We start from the raw sequence: 16,828 nt of genomic DNA, 5'->3' as shown, positions 1-16,828 counted from the left end.
AGTCCTGTGTCTCATCTCCTTTGGGTACCTTAACAATTTTAACAGGGTGAACGCTTCAAGTCAGTAGGGCACCTTATGCTTTACAAGCCTAAATGTAGCTCATTCTAATGACACCTGCAGTTTAATTACTATAATAAAATAAAATGTAATCAGATTTTGATCCATGTGGCACATGAAATAAACTCAGTTAAATATACTGCAGACATATATTTAACTGCATTGTTATTTGTTTTCCTGGGCACACTTTTAAACTTGGGCAAATAAAATTCTTTTCTTGCATTAATGGCTGGTTGGTTAAGTAAATTCATTTTTATTAGCTCCTGCATTGAAGCTTTGGCAAGTGCATTAAGTGGCAAGAACGAGCAGTTCCCCAAGCCCAACACAATATATTTGCCTATTTAATAGTCAATCCGGCCCTAAAAATTGGGTTAATAAGCCAAGCTAACAAAATAACCCAGTGAATCCAGACATGTCTTCTCTGGACATGTTAATCATTACTGAAAAGTCCTGGGGTACCATCCACAGTGTTATTTCTGGTCCAGCGAAGCTGAAATGAATCAAAGGGGTGCATGAGAAGGGCTTTGTAGATGGCACCTTTGCAAGCAGCTTTACTCCTGATTTTATTTTGAGCTGCAATTTTGAGCTGCAAAGACTACAAAAGCACACTTTAGTCAGATGGGGAGGGGGCATATAAATAATAAAAATATTGTAATGATATTTTATTGAGTTTTCAAAAGTTTAACATGCATACTTCAATATATAAGTTTATCTTTCCACTTTCCATGGTGTTTTACTTTCTCCCTCTCTGCTGCACAATGCCGTCTGCTTCTTATACCATCAGTCATGGATGCTTTAGTGTTGCAGGAGGTTGAACTAGATGACCCTTGGGGTCCCTTCTGACTCTACAATTCGGCGATTCTATGATCACTTCAATACTATATTCCCTAATTAGTTCTTATTATGTGGGCTCAGGGGGTGCCAACTTGCCCTCCCCATTGAGGGGGCACATCACGTGACACATCCAGTCCCCGCACAGTGCACAAGCGCTTGCACGCCAGGTTATGTGTGTTCCACCCCTGCCAGAATTCGCATACTAGGTAGGAAAATGGGAGCACGGAGCTGGGCTCTACGCTCAGCCTCCCCTCTCCACGACATGCTCGGGGGGGGGGGGCAGGACATGTGGAGGGTGATCTTCGCCCTCACTCATCCTAGTCCCCTCCCGGCTCCTGGGAGGGGGCACACAGAGCCGCTTTTGCCCCCTGTAGCCGGCGCCACTGTGTGGTTTGGTACTGACTTAAAGCAATATCATGCCACTTCAAACAGCCATGGCTTTTCCTGAAAGAATCCAGCTAAGTTGTTAGGAGACCCCTATCCCCCTCAACGAACTACAACCTGCAGAGTAATTTAACAGTCTTCTTCCCAGCCCCAGGGAATCATGGCACAAAGTTCACGAATGCACCAAAAAAAGAGAGAGGATACCTGGAAGGGACAACGGTGCTTAAGAGCCTGTTCCTCTTCCGCTAAGTGGGACGGCTTTCCCCTGTACGGTTCTAATAACGTTAACTTCCATGGTTCTGTGTCTGTGAGAAGCCACTTAACATGGCTTGGGCAGTTATCTTTCCACAAGGGCTGGCATTGATGCTGAAATCCAGCATCGCCTGAGCTCTGTGAGTGCGGCTTTCTCCCGATTGAAGTGCAGAGTGTTTGAGGACCAGGACATTCGCAGGGAAACCAAAATGCTTGTTTACAAAGCTATTGTGCTACCAACCTTACTGTATGCTTGTGAAACATGGACCACTTATGAATGCCATCTCCAGCTCCTTGAAAGATTCCATCAACAGTGTCTCCGGAAAATTTTACACTTTGCTTTGGAAGACAGGTGAACTGATCTCAGTGTACTGGAAGAAGAAAAGATCACCTGTGTTGAAGCAATGATTCTTCAACATCAACTTTGTTGGACTGGTCATGTTGTGTGGATGCCTGATGATTGTCTTCCAAAGCAACTACGCTATTCCGAACTTAAAAACGGAAAGTGTAATGCTGGTGGTCAACAAAAGAGGTTTAAAGACTCTCTCAAAGTATTTTTTTTAAAAAATGTAGTATAAACACTGACAACTGGGAAACATTGGCCTGCGAGCGCTCCAATTGGAGAACAGCCTTTACCAAAGGTGTCATGGGCTTTGAAGACGCTCAAACTCAGTATGCAAGGGAGAAACGTGCTAAGAGGAAGGCATGCTTGGCAATTCCACACCATGACCAACTCCCACCCGGAAACCAATGTCCCCACTGTGGAAGGACGTGTGGATCCAGAATTGGCCTCCACAGTCACTTACGGACTCATTGTTAAAACCATGTTTATGGAAGACAATCTTACTTGGCTATGAGTGATCGCGAAAGAAAGAAAGAAAGAAAGAAAGAAAGAAAGAAAGAAAGAAAGAAAGAAAGAAAGAAAGAAAGAAAGAAAGAAAGAACATGACTTGGTTAACTTCTAAGGAAGTTGCCACGGACCTGAAAAATATTACAACCACCTTCCTGAAGTTTTGGAACATAGTGCGCTAGAATCACCAATAAAATAAAATAATTCCTTCCATAAGATTACAGAACACATTTTCTTAAGCAAAGAGAAAGTTCTATTTTGTGACACATCACATGGTGGTAATAACATAAAGCAGTAACAAGAGCACAACTTTTCTGGGCTATAGCTGCGCTGAGGAGAGCAAAGTCTCTCTCAAGGCTATAACATCATTACAGGAATGACATAACAGAACTGTGCACATACCTTAAAGGCTTGCAAGAATGATAGATGCAACGTGCTAATTCCTGACGGCTAAGGAATGTTATTGCACCGTAAAGGTCATTTCTTCAATCTTGTGGAACATCCTCAGCTGAGAATGGCAATTTGGAAACTTTAGTTACACACTACAAGGGTGGGGGGGATCTCAAGGACTTGCTATTCTCAAGGTTTCACATCTGCATAAATGAAATATTAATTGGAAACCTATTTACAACACAAAAGCTAATAATTCAATTATTATTTTCTTTTGAGAAAAGAAGTGTCCTCAGCTTATCTTACACTTGAAGATAAAATGCAGATTTTACTCAGGTGCGTGCTAATTCATTATTTGGTATTTGGGGGAAGCTAGATTGATAAAGGATGATGTCTTTATTAATCATTTTATCAATCTGAGAGGGGTGTTATTGTTTTGTGTTTTCATGTTGCAAACTGCCCCGTAATCCTTGGATGAAGGGCAGTATAGAAATTTAACAAATAAATAAATGAAATGTGGGCTGTGTTCATTCTCTTCTATATAAAAAAAATGATGAACAACCTACATCAGGGTAATTGAATTCGGTAACATTTAAAAATCAAAAAAAAAAATTCAGGAAATCCCCATGATTATTCTTACTTTGCATAACTCTTCTGCAAATCATGTAGAGAAGCAAGGGCTGCTCTCCTCTCTGGGACCACCCCAGGTTCCAACCCCATTCCATGTTCTTCAGGATGTTCCTGAATGCACTTGAAAGGCCTTTTGAGGGAGCATGTGGCTGCAGTGGAAAGGAGGGGGTGGGAAACTGTAATTTCCGAGCACAATTCAAAGTGTTGGTGCTGACCTTTAAAGCCCTAAATGGCCTCGGTCCAGTATACCTGAAGGAGCGTCTCCACCATCGTTCTGCCCGGACACTGAGTTCCAGCACCGAGGGTTCCCTCGTTGTGAGAAGCCAAATTGCAGGGAACCAAGCAGAGGGCCTTCTCGGTAGTGGCACCCGCCCTGTGAAACACCCTCCCATCAGAGGTCAGAGAGATAAACAACTACCTGACATTTAGAAAATACCTAAAGGCAGCCTTGTTTAGGGAAGTTTTTAATCTGTGATATTTGATGTTTGTTGGATGCCGCCCAGAGTGGCAGGGGAAGCCCAGTCAGATGGGCGGGGTATAAATTATTATTATTATTATTATTATTATTATTATTATTATTATTATTACTTTCATGAACTTCCTTCATCAGACATTATGAGAGCTGGGGGAGGGGGGAGGTTCACACATCCTTGGTAGAACATCTGCTTTGCCTAGGTTCGATCCCCAGGCAGGGCTGGCTGGGGGAGAACCCTGTCTGAAACCCTGGTGTCAGGAGTCAAGGTTTCCAGCTTGATAACAGTGAGCGTAGATGATTAAAAAGGAGGATTTATTGCAAAAACAAACAGATAGCTCCAGACGGCTCTAACAAAGCCTCCTGCATCATTACTCATGATGACCCTTCTGAAGATTTCTTCCAGGATTTACAGAATATATTGAAATGATGCACCTTGCGTAGTTTGTTTTGCTTCCTATCTAGAAGTCCTTACCTTCGCCGATTCCTTGGAGAGATTGGATTAGTGCCTACCTCTTCCTTTTCCTATGAACTGTCCCCTTGTCTATCCACGCCCATTTGTGCTTTGGCTGTGTTCTAACCTGCTCTCAGCTACTGTCTTATCAGTTCACCCGTCAAGGTCAGGAAGAGCCCATTTCTGCAGCTGCCAGCTCTCCCCTGTCTGACTAACATCAAAGCCTCCCTGTTCCTGGCTGCTTTCTGCATTTGGCTGTAACCCTTTGCTTTGAGCTGGCTCATTCCTGACACCTGGAAAGATGCTAAAGAATAAATAACTGTTTATTTTTATTTTATTTTTCATTTTGGCTATTGTATATTTATGTTATAAAGTTTTCAATCAATAAAGCAAAAAAACAAAAATAAAAACAAAACACTAAATGCTTCCAGTCAACATAGACAAAGCTAAGCTTGATGGGCCAATTGGTATAAGCCAGCTTCTTGCAGAGCAATACTACTGGTAGGTTGTGGGGAGGTGACCCACAAATAAGGACCCAAGACATCCACAGGATGAAGTGATGTTTTGGGGGAGAGGGGGGTCCCATGAGGAGAAGGGCAGCCCTGTTTAGGGAAGCTTTTAATGTTTAATAAATTATTGTGTATTGATATTTCTGCTGGAAGCTGCCCAGAGTGGTTGGGGAAATGCAGCCAGATGGGCAGGGTATAAATAAATTATTATTATTATTATTATTATTATTATTATTATTATTATTATTATTATTATTAAATTAATTTTTCTCCCACTATTTCCATACATAGGCTGGTGTGTTTCTCCCTCATTTTGGTGTGAATGTGTGTTGATTCTACTGTGAAGGCTATGGAAAGTGGATTAATGCCTTCACCCGGTCTGCAAACCCCCTCTTGCCTTTAAGACAAGAACTGTAGAGATTTCCATGGTGGCAGCAAAGGTTCTCATACAACATCTCTCTCTGTGTGAGGGTGGACATCCCTCACACTCACCCCCTGTCCTCAGCGAGGAGGCTCCAAAACATATAATGACCTCTGTAACACCCTCTCAAGGACTATAGTCTTGCAACCTAAATTAGCTTACTTTAGGATCCATGCTAGTATGTTTGAGTCTCAGAAGTCCTTAAAAGCCCCTGAGTTGGGAGTTGGGGGAGGGCTGTACTTCAGTGGCAGAGCATCTGCTTTGCATACAGAAGGTCCCAGCTTCAAAACCTGGCATCTCCAGATAGGACGAAATGCCCCCTACCTGAGAGGAAACTGCCCTATACCAATTTGTACCATTGATCCATTGAATATTGTCTCCAGTGATAGGAAATGCCTGGGATGGAAACTGGGACCTTCTGGATGCGAAACATGCTCTATCTCTGAAGCTATGGCTCTTCGCAAAGGAACACCCCTTTACTCTCCTCCTGTAGCATGGGTAGAACCGGCCATGTCTTGGTTGAGAGGTGGCAGTTCTTCCCAGTCAGTAAGTTAGCTAGCTAGCCAGGTGGCTTCTGCAGATGCCTTTGCCATGCACATAGGGTGCACCAAGTCATGAATGTAATTTGAGTAGGGGCTTCCAATGTAAACTATGCTTATCTGTTTTTCCTGTCCCGGATGTGGAAGGATATGAGATGCTCCGAGTCCATCACACAGAACTGCTAACATTATTTGGCTGGAAGTAGGCCTTGAAAGAGTTCTCGGCAATTGGTTGGGGAGTTACGAGCCTTCAGGACTTCATTCTCTTCCAGTCTTCTGATGCGCATTGGCTTAGATCCAGTAAGCCCATTTCTTCCTCAAACGCCAAAGGCAAGCTAGTACCCACTGTGCAATTTCATAAAGATTTCTCCCCCTCTTTCAACAGCTGTGGCATCCACAGCAAAGTATTACAAGGTACACCTCAGGGGAAACCTATTGTGAGCCAAGCCATCTGAAAAATGAAAAATGCAGGTGGAGTGTGTGTTACTGAAAGACTAGCGATGGTTTCATTCCTGAAATGAAATCTGCACAGGTATTCCCCTTGACTTTGGGGCACAGGGACATAGGAAGCTACATTGTAGTGAATCAGATAATGGGTCCACCTAGCTCAGCATTGTCCACAGTGACAGGAAGCAGCTCTCCTGGGGTTCAGGCAAGAAATCTTTTCCAGTTGTACCTGGAGATGATGGGGACTATGATTATTTATTCTCATCCTTCCCCAGAAGGAGCTCGGGTCAGGAAACACATCAACATTTTAATAATAATAATAATAATAATAATAATAATAATAATAATAATAATAATGTATTATTTCTACCCCGCCCATCTGGCCGGGTTTCCCCAGCCACTCTGGGCAGCTTCCAACAGAAAAATAAAACACAGTAATCTATTAAACATTTAAAAAGCCTCCCTAAACAGGGCTGCCTTCAGATGTCTTCTAAAAGTCTGGTAGTTGTTTTTCTCTTTGACATCTGGTGGGAGGGTGTTCCACAGGGCGGGTGCCACTACCAAGAAGGCCCTCTGCCTGGTTCCCTGCAATTTGGCTTCTCGCAATGAGGGAACCACCAGAAGGCCCTCGGTGCTGGACCTCAGTGTCCAGGCAAAAAATAAAAAAATAGTATTCTAAAAACAGTTTAAAACATTCTAAAGTGGTTAAAATGATTCTCCAAACAACTGATATCTGGGTTGCCAGAAACACTAGCTTTTGGTCACCAAATGCAGGAAGGTTTTTTAAATTCCTCCTGAAAGTCAAAACAGTGGTACCTTGGAAGTCGAACCGAATCTGTTCCGGAAGTCCATTCGACTTTCAAATCGTTCGGAAACCAAGGTGTGGCTTCCGATTGGCTGCAGGAAGCTCATGCAGCCAATCAGAAGCCATGAAAGTCATGTCAGACGTTTGGGTTCCAAAGAATGTTCGAAAACCACTTCTGGTTTTCAATCGTTCAGGAGCCAAAACATTCGACTCCTGAGGCATTTGAAAATCAAGGTATGACTGTATTGAGAGAGGAAGAACCACCTGGCCTGGGAAGGCATTCCACAAACAGGGAACTGCCACTGGAAAGGCTCTGACCCGAGTCAACATCAAGTAGGAAGCTCCCAGTGGTGGAACCATGAACAAAGCCTCATCTGATGATCGCAAGTCCACAGTGGATGATGTTAGGAAATGTCCTCTTTTAGGTCTTTGGGTCCCAAGGGCTGCCCATGCCAGTGGCTAACATTTTGAATTGGGCTTCCTAGTTCATGGTCAACCAGAGCAGCGTGCTCTTCCACTGAGCTACATCTCTACTATGAGGGGGTATTTTGGCTTAAGGTATGATGAATGTCTAAGTTCCTTTAAAAATCAGGATAGTGTTACATTCAGGTTTTCATCTGAAAACATGGCCAGGCCTCTCTCCCCCCCCCACCTCTTTTCCTTTGTCTCCTCCTGAGTCCTATTTTCTTAGCCTATGCGAAAAAACCTTCCACCTACTTTTATTCCATTACCCTAAGTACTTAAATTTCATTTTCAATGAAGCAGGACTTAATGAATATTTATGAATAGGCCCCGCAGTGTTCACTCAAAGGGTAACTTCCCCCTCGCAGCAGGCCACAGCTTTACATTATGCCTCTTATTACTAAAATGTTAGCCACACAAATCGATGTCACGAAGAGGAAAATAAGAAAATAACAGCTTCACTCCTGCAAATTTAACACTTTCATCTGAGGAGTTTCAGGCACCGCAGGGTCTCTCCTGTCCTTGGAGCACCATCCAGATTACACTTCTGAAATGTGAGCTATTTAGGTTTAAAGATCTTTTGTAACATCCCAGTTACAAAGAGTTTTATGTCTGTAGCTTCTGAACAAGCTATTTCAAGGTGCCATGAAAAAAAAAAGCGGTCTTGGAGAATTCCTTGGGATTAGAAGTTATGTGCTTGCACTCCTTGCTAAAAGTGAAACCTTGTACTCAGTGAAGGTTCATTTGAAAACAGGTTCATTATGAAAACAGGGTGCGGCCAACCTCAGTCTGCTCTCAGAGAGAGCCACACACCCCTTTCTACGTACAGTGGTACCTCTACTTACGAATTTAATGCGGCTATCTATTTAGAATCGTAAGAGTTGAAAGGGGCCGCAAGGGTAATCTTGTCCAACCCCCTGCAATAGAGAATATGTAATATCAAACAGGCAGCTGCAAATATTTCACTATTCTTTCTTTCCATGTTGCCAGAAAAACCAGAAACATTTGGGGCTTTGATCATATTTGAGGATCGAAATATATCATGTGTAATTTTATAGTCTTCTTGGCACTAGATGTTAGGAGCACTGCCCCCCTTCATGGCTCACATCTTGAAGAGTTGCAGTATTATACAGATTACTGTTCTCAGGTTCCAAAAAAGCTATTGACAGTAGAAACTTAAATCACCCTCTTTTCAAATTTGTTCATGCAATACATGGATATTTGCATGGTATGTCCTAACCTACAGGTCACTTTTGGGGTCTACCACAGACTTCCTTTTCTATTATGTGACCCATGTCCATCCATGCTTAAACACAGGGGGCTACTGCCACTACATTTGGTTTAGCCCCCAGGCTGTCCAGGGAAGTCCTAAATGAGCATCAATGAAAAATATAAAATATCAGTGTCAACAGAAATGTATGGGTATTTGTAAATTAGCCCATAAAATAATTTGCATAAGTGCATTTTAAAAAAGAAAGAAAGACGAAGCTCTATAAAACTTTTCAGCAATGCCTCATTTACCCGTAAGATATTGCAGCTTTTATGGCTGAATCCCGCTGTACTACCGCAGACAACAGATGGCACTTGCAGAATCATAATCAGGTAGCAAACTAATTAGTTATTATTGGGTGGCATAATTTATTTATTTCAGATTCATAATCTGTCCTGTCCGCTAAAACCTGCTTGGCCTCATAGCAATCTGTGTAAGGTAGGAAAGCGTTTGCTTACTGAAAGCTAAGGAGAACAGTCCTTGAGTGATTGTCTCATTCTAATCAGTGAGTTTACTTCCTCTGTTTCTAACTACTGTATAAACTAGTGCTCCTGGACCTGATTCTCACATTATGTTTGGATCGGTGCCCCTTGGTAGCCCCATTTCCAGACAACTGGGTTTTGTTTTTTTCTGATGCGGACTGAATTCTCATGGGGTTGATTTTCCCGGGGGCACAAACTGTATTGAGCAGCGCCAGAGACAAATATTTTCTGGATTAACTAATCTGAAATAAAGACCAACTTGCTGCAGACTTCACTATGGCTACTTCAGATTAGAATTCCCAATCCTATGTAAATCTACTCAGAAGTCAGAGCCAGTTGATTTGATGGGTTATGCTGAAATGAGTAGTACAAATACCGCCCCCCCCCCTTTTTGTACAACACACTAATATAGTTACAGTTCTGAAAAGCAAGTGAAAGCAATTCCTTTCAGACTTTAGTATAAGATACACTGGGGAGGTAAAAAGGTATCATTTTCCGTTCTGCCCGGTAATCATCACATTCAACGTTGTACCCATTCTGCCGCATTTCATCTTCTGCCCGAAACCTAAGCTGTTCTTCTCACTTCCCACTGTGGCAAAGTTATGCAATTTACATAATCTACAGAATTAATTCCATAAATCACTCTGCCGTTAGATTATTCTACCCCATTCACTTCTGCACAAAGGAAATGCAATGCAAATGGGGGAAACATCACCAGTTACATATCATTTGCGAACTGAAAACAACCACAAATATTGAGAAGCTGTCTCAGCGTTACGTCCATATGAGAGCTTGTGGTTTGTTTTGCTCACCCCTCACCCCCCCAAAAAAATCCAGTTCAGGAAATTACGGAACGAACAAACCTTGCCTTCATATTATGGTTTGTCGGTAGCAAAACAAACCATAATCATTAGCTTGGATGTAATGCCAGGGCCGTCTTTTGCATATGCGCCGCTGGGGTGCAAAGATCTACCCAGCGCTCCCTCCCCCATTTAGTTTAGCCCCCAAATTAACTTTTATTATTCTTATGTCAGACACCACGCTTATGCCTTATCTCTTGTTTATGAAAGAAGGCAGGAAAAATAAACAAAATTTTATTTGCTCATTTATATGCTTAGCATAGAGGGACGTGGGTGGTGCTGTGGTCTAAACCACAGAGCCTAGGGCTTGCTGATCAGAAGGTCGGCGGTTCGAATCCCCATGACAGGGTGAGCTCCCGTTGTTCGGTCCCAGCTCCTGCCCACCTAGCAGTTCGAAAGCATGTCAAAGTGCAAGCAGATACTGTAAATAGGTACCGCTCCAGCGGGAAAGTAAACAGTGTTTCTGTGCACTGCTCTGGTTCGCCAGAAGCGGCTTAGTCATGCTGGCCACATGACCCGGAAGCTGTACGACGGCTCCCTCGGCCAGTAAAGCGAGATGAGCGCCACAACCCCCCAAGAGTCGGCCGTGACTGGACCTAACAGTCAGGGGTACCTTTACCTTTACCTATGCTTAGTATTCAGCATAAAATGAAGAAAAAATGCAGCTCACAGAATTCATAGTGTCTGCTCTAGGCACATTTTTGCAGAAATGGAAAACTAAAATTGTGTGCTGTGTAGTAGAGCCCTAAGTACTAAGTAGTTAGTCAAAGAAAATGCCGACAATAACAGTTTTAGGGGATGGATTTAGATCAGGAAAAAGGTGCAGATGGAAGATCTGGGGACCCCCCCTTCTGTGAGTGCAGTCCTGACCCATTTCATTCTACCCCCACCACACCCCCAGCCACAGTCCCTGTGGTTGATTTTTCTATAGGAAATAGATATCTCCTATATCTGTTCTAGCTTGGCCCTGAAATTAAGCAACAGATAACACAAATCGCTCTGGTGGCAAACAGAATATAACCACACAACTAACATACTGAATTACATCATTTTGCCGCACAGATCGTCCGCACTCAACAAGAATGAAAGTCACATTGTTGGAGTGGTATCTCAGATTTAAAATCTGCAGGCTGTGTGTGGGGGGGGGGGGAGAGATTGCTGGAGAACGCTGTGTAAAAAAAGACATCCTTAATTCAAGGGACAGAAGCTTAAAGAGGAAATGAGTATTGAACGCAATGCCAATCCCTTGTTTGTTTCTGAAATCGAAGGAGAGGAATAACCTACTTGGAAGAAAACAACTTCTAGGAATAAAAGTACCAAGCCTGCAGGTACATTTCAGCAGCTTGCTAGTACGACCTGTATGAAACACTCTGCTCAAAATTACAATCAATAGTTCATGTTGTCCTTTTCTACCACAGTGTCCCTCACTACCAAACTGTTTTCATTGCTTCATGAACTTCCAAGCAAACATCTTCAACCATCAATTGCTCAATTTATAGAATTTGCTTGGATGCTTTCACCTTTTATCACACTACCTCAGGCGGCCGAGACAAAAACCCTATACCTGCTTACCTGGGGGCAAGCCACAATGAAATCCTTGGGTCAATACTTCTGAATTGGACTGCACTGTATCAGGAAATGTTTTTAAGGAACCACGAGCCGGGGTCCCTTCACATGACCAAGTCAAAATGCCAAGAAGGTCGGTGTTACACCAGAAGACAACTTACAATTCAACCCACTTTGGCCATTCCATAACTTCATCTGCTTTGGGGAGTTTTCCAACAGCACAATACACAAATTCAAATTCCATTCAGGAACAGGACTACAGCTGCCTGAGCCTGCCTGAGCCTTGCAGAGGGAAAACAAGCCTTCAAATATAGAGTATAAGTTACACCATCATTTTTGCCAGGTTAATGTACAGAGAGTTTCCAAGTCATGTGATCACATTGAACAGGATTAGCATCCAGCCATACTACCCCCGCCCCATCCCCTTCCTGACCTCCTCCCACGACAACCCCAGAACGTCCCTTTTACAGGGTTTATATCAGTTTAAGATCCTGGCACTGCAAAGATCTCCTGATCCTGGCACATCTAGCCTTAGGATTGCTCCCTTAGAATCTAAAGTGGGAACAACAGGCCAATGGTCTGACTCAGTAATATTTAATTGTTGTATTATTGATGGTTTTTTTGTTGCAAACTGCTTTGATGTTCACTGAAAGGTGGCATAAAATGATTCTAATATAAAATGATGATGCTGTGGAAACTATAATTTGATGTTAATTATGTTTATCAAAAAATGTTTTTTTGCACGGACATAAAACTATCCACAATGAAGGGTGTGTGTGAAAGACAGGAAGACTGAGTGTAAGAACCTGTGGGCTCCTTCTGATATCCTAACCATAATTGTGGGATTCAGCAGCGTTACATATGCACATACATAAAATTCTGACAGAGTGAATGCAGCACAAATTCATGTAGACTGACCCTGTTTTGGCCAGGAAGCAACACCCCTATGCAGTGTCAGAATCCAAGCCCTGAACATTCCATCAGATGTCAAGGAGATGAGTAACTATACAACCTTTAGAAGGCAGCCCTGTATAGGGAAGCTTTTCAGTGTTTAATGTTGTTGTTGTTGTTGTTGTTGTTGTTGTTGTTGTTTATATGTTAGAAGCCACCCAGAGTGGGTGAGGTACAAATAAATAAAATAATGATGATGATGATGATGTTGATGATGATAATAATAATAATAATAATATTGTGTCTCCCTTAGAGAAGGGTGCATCTGTCGATTTTGGTTCTCATTGTTTCTCATTTTTACAGTATTAAATTGAGTTCTCTGCATTTCTGCAGCAATTTGCATTTTAAAAAAAAACCCTCAATGAAATCAGAATGAAAATATGTGATCATTTAAGTGGGAATTAGGAGAAACCCACAGTTTCTATGCAATGTTTTCTAATATAAAAAAATTGGGAAAGCTATTTCCATTAATATAATACATTTTTTGTGTTACTTTCACCAGCGGATACATTGTATGTACACTTTTGCCCAACTAATGCATTTTTGTACAGCCCTGGATGGGCTGCATTGTAAAATTAGGAAAGTGTGAATTCTGAAGGATGGCTGTGCCTTGGTCCGCATATTGTTTTGGAAAATGTGGATTTGGTAGGCTTTCCCTTAAAAGTGAACTCAGTCGAAAATATCCCCCAACCCTCATCTCCACTGCTTTAGCTAAGTGCTTTCCTGTGACCCAACAGACTAAATGGTGCCCTCAGTGGTTTGGGGGTTACCAAATTCGCATCCAAGTTATTTTGAAATAGGAAGCACAAGGGGGGAATTCTGCCATGAACAATGATATCATCTTCATTGCTTAATCAGGATCGTTTTAACACGTTAAATATTCTGAGAGAGAGAGAGAGAGAGATGGAAAAGTTAATTTTAAGCACTTACTGTCAGCAAGGCTGCATAAAGCATCTTGTTGAGATAAGGGAAAGATTCCTTTTCAGAACACTGCCCTCGAGACATTTGATTTAATGGATTACTCTATTAAACCGAGTTTCTAAACATCTATCTTCCGAGCCCGCGATTTCTCCTGCGCATAATATGCAGACATTATTTGTGTTGCAGAGTCGTATTTCCTACCTGACAACTCCCCTGGAATACCTTCCACTCCTCCGCTTGCACAACTCTCGGCACCTTTCAAACTTAAAACCATCCGAGGAGTGGCAAGCACAGTGCCAGCAGCTCTGCTGGGGGTTCCCGCCATCCTTGTTAAAGACAGGAACCGAACAGTATTTCTACCCCAACAGCCCCAGGCGATGCCTGGAAAAACTTCAGGCCATACGTCGCTGAATTATTTATCAGAAGTTACTATGCAAACACGGGCTAAATAATTCTCTTTGAGCTTCTTGCAGTAAACATGGAAACTAAAGGCAAACTGCCTCTATGCGGTCTGCATTCTTTACAGCCCTTCCTGGCAAACGAATCCTATTCCCCCGTCCCCCATTGGAAACACATACCTCTCATTCTTGGTAGTCGCCAATGCTGGGATGGGTTGCTCTGACTGATTTGTCTCCACTACTTGAGTAGCGAGAAATAAACAACTTGTGCAGGTGCCTTGTGTGTGTGTGCTGTGCTTGCTCTACAGTTGTCTGTGATCCTCTTTCACTTGTTTAGTAGAGTGCCCAGGCCCACTGTCTGAGATTGCAGCTCATGTCCCCCAGCAGCTTCCACCATTTCAAGTGGTTAGGTATATACCACCGCATCTGGCACTGAGCATACAAGAGGCTTCATGTGAGAAAGCAATGACGTACATTGCAATATCAGCAAGGACATTAGCCAAGCTGAAGCATTTTTTGGTTTAGCGTCAGCAGGGGGTTGGACTAGAGGTACCTTCTAACTCTGGCATTCTATGATGGCTTCCATTCTCCATAATCATCAGTGGAGGAGGTGGGATATCTAAGTATAATGCAATCATCAGTGTGAGATCTGGATGTTGGCATAATGCTGGGGGGAAAGAAATCCTGAAATAGACTGAAAATGGCCAGATCAAAAGTTCTCTATGCTATTGCACCAGAATTGTGTGGAATGGATTGAAAATCTGTGATGGTTTCTAAAATAGAAAAAATGGATATAATATACGGTAAGTTAAACATTTCCTCGATTAAGCAGAGAGGATCACCTTATCCCTGTTCTATAAATACTCATTTAATTCTGATGCGGAGGCTGGATCTAGACTCATCAAAAAAGCATTCCAGGAAAAACAAATTGGAAACATAGTGGGAAATCACGCTGGCAAAAGATGGAACTCCACAGCGCCATCTGGTGTCACAGGGTTATAATGCATATAAAGCGATTTTTCTTCACTAATGTAGCAGAGTCCATAGTAATTAATTCCTAAGTGTGTGTATATATATGGTGGTTTGTTTGAGGAAGAAAGCAGGGGAGGGGAATCAGAAAAAGGGTTTTAAAACTTGGGTTTGTTATATTCAAACCAAAGCATCTGATGTGCCATAGATAAGGGGGAAATTGCAATAAATTGCTGGGAGCAGAACAATTCCTGGACACAGAAAAGATAAAACAACCATTTGTAGATGTCTAAACTAAACACGATTCTACCTTCATCACTTCACATTACTTGTAAAGCGGAATGTAAAATTGGACCTACAGTGGACTGAAGTGAGCTCCCCGTGAGGGATAGAGATTGCTTTTCGGTTTCTTCCAACTTAAACCAATTTGGGAACCTATGCATGTGTTGCTTTTAAGCATGGCAAGGCAAAATTGCCCACTGGTGTACTTGGTGGGAAATGGAAACTGTAGGTCTTTCCCATGAGAGAAAGATGATGAGAGAGGTGGAGAGAATGGTGTTGCTTTGTTCTTCAGTTCAGTGTTTGAGTTGGCAGGTCCAAGCATTGGGGGTTGTAGGTTTCTTGGTTTCTCATTCTTCCAGTTAAATTCAGTTACCCACATTTCCACATCAGTTTGTGATCTTTTTAAAGAAATCCTCATGAAAAGTCACCAGCATTTTGGTGTGAATTTCTACCAATACTTTTGTACATCCAGTTTCTCCTAATATAGTTTTACAAAGCATTCCCCATCAATATATTGTATTTCCATATGTTATTTTCACTAATATGTTTATTTTATGCACACCCTAGCATATTCATTTTTGTACACATTGCTTGGCTAGAGAAGGACATTGCAAAATGTGGATAAATTTGAATTTTGTGGTATGGTTGTGTTTCAGTTCGTGCATTGATTAGGAAATTATGAATTAGGTCAGTTCACCTTTAACTGAGAATGAAAACTGCTTTCTTACACAAAACAGTGGTACCTTGGAAGTCCTTTCCGGAAATCCGTTTGACTTCAAAAACATTCAGAAACCAAGGCACGGTTTCAGATTGGCTGTAGGAAGCTCCTGCAGCCAATTGGAAGCTGCGGAAGCCCCACCAGACGTTCGGGTTCCAGAGAATGTTTGCAAACTGGAACACTCACTTCCGAGTTTGCGGCATTTGGGACCCAAAACAGACGAGTACCAAGGCGTATGGGATCAAAGGTACGACTGTACTAGGTTTGGCTCAGGGCTGACCCAAGAACTTTGGGCACCTGAGGCGACATGTGCCACCAACACTTCTCCCAAAGGCCACAAATGTACAGGTCCATGTACAGGTGAGTTGGAAGGAGCATGACCCCCAAGGTGTGTCACCTCAGGTCACTGCAGGACTAAGAATAGTCCATACTGTAAATATGTAACTTATTGCTGTGGGAAGGGGCTCAAGGGCAGACCACATGGCATACTTTTCTAGCCACTTTCCATCCCTCAGAATTTACCACCTGAGGCAACACTGCCTCATGCTAAGATGGAGATATAGATATAGATGTAACAAGTAAAATATATACAGCAGACTGAGCCTCTTGGGCTTGCCGATCAGAAGGTCAGCAGTTCGAATCCCTGCGACGGGGTGAGCTCCCGTTGCTCGGTCCCACCTCCTGTCAACCTAGCAGTTTGAAAGCAGGCCAGTGCAAGTAGATAAATAGGTACCGCTCTGGCGGGGAGGTAAACGGCATTTCTGTGCGCTCTGGATTCCATCACGGTGTTCCGTTGCGCCAGAAGTGGTTCAGTCATGCTGGCCACATGACCCGGAAAGCTGTCTGTGGACAAATGCTGGCTCCCTTGGCCTGAAAGCGAGATGAGCGCTGCAACCCCATATTCG

At 42.7% G+C, this 16,828-nt stretch overlaps 1 protein-coding gene across 7 annotated transcripts in view; it reads right to left on the bottom strand.

The window, feature by feature from the left end:
• The window catches only part of NLGN1 (neuroligin 1), a 623,829-nt gene that overhangs the window by 177,186 nt on the left and 429,815 nt on the right, over positions 1-16,828 (bottom strand). The gene's annotated exons all lie outside the window — the stretch shown is intronic.

Source organism: Zootoca vivipara, chromosome 5 (genome assembly GCF_965207765.1).
Source record: "Zootoca vivipara chromosome 5, rZooViv2.hap1.1, whole genome shotgun sequence".
NCBI classification, from domain to species: Eukaryota; Metazoa; Chordata; class Lepidosauria; order Squamata; family Lacertidae; genus Zootoca; species Zootoca vivipara.
The sequence above is the reverse complement of the archived record's forward strand: the minus strand, read 5'-3'. Positions and strand labels throughout refer to the sequence as shown.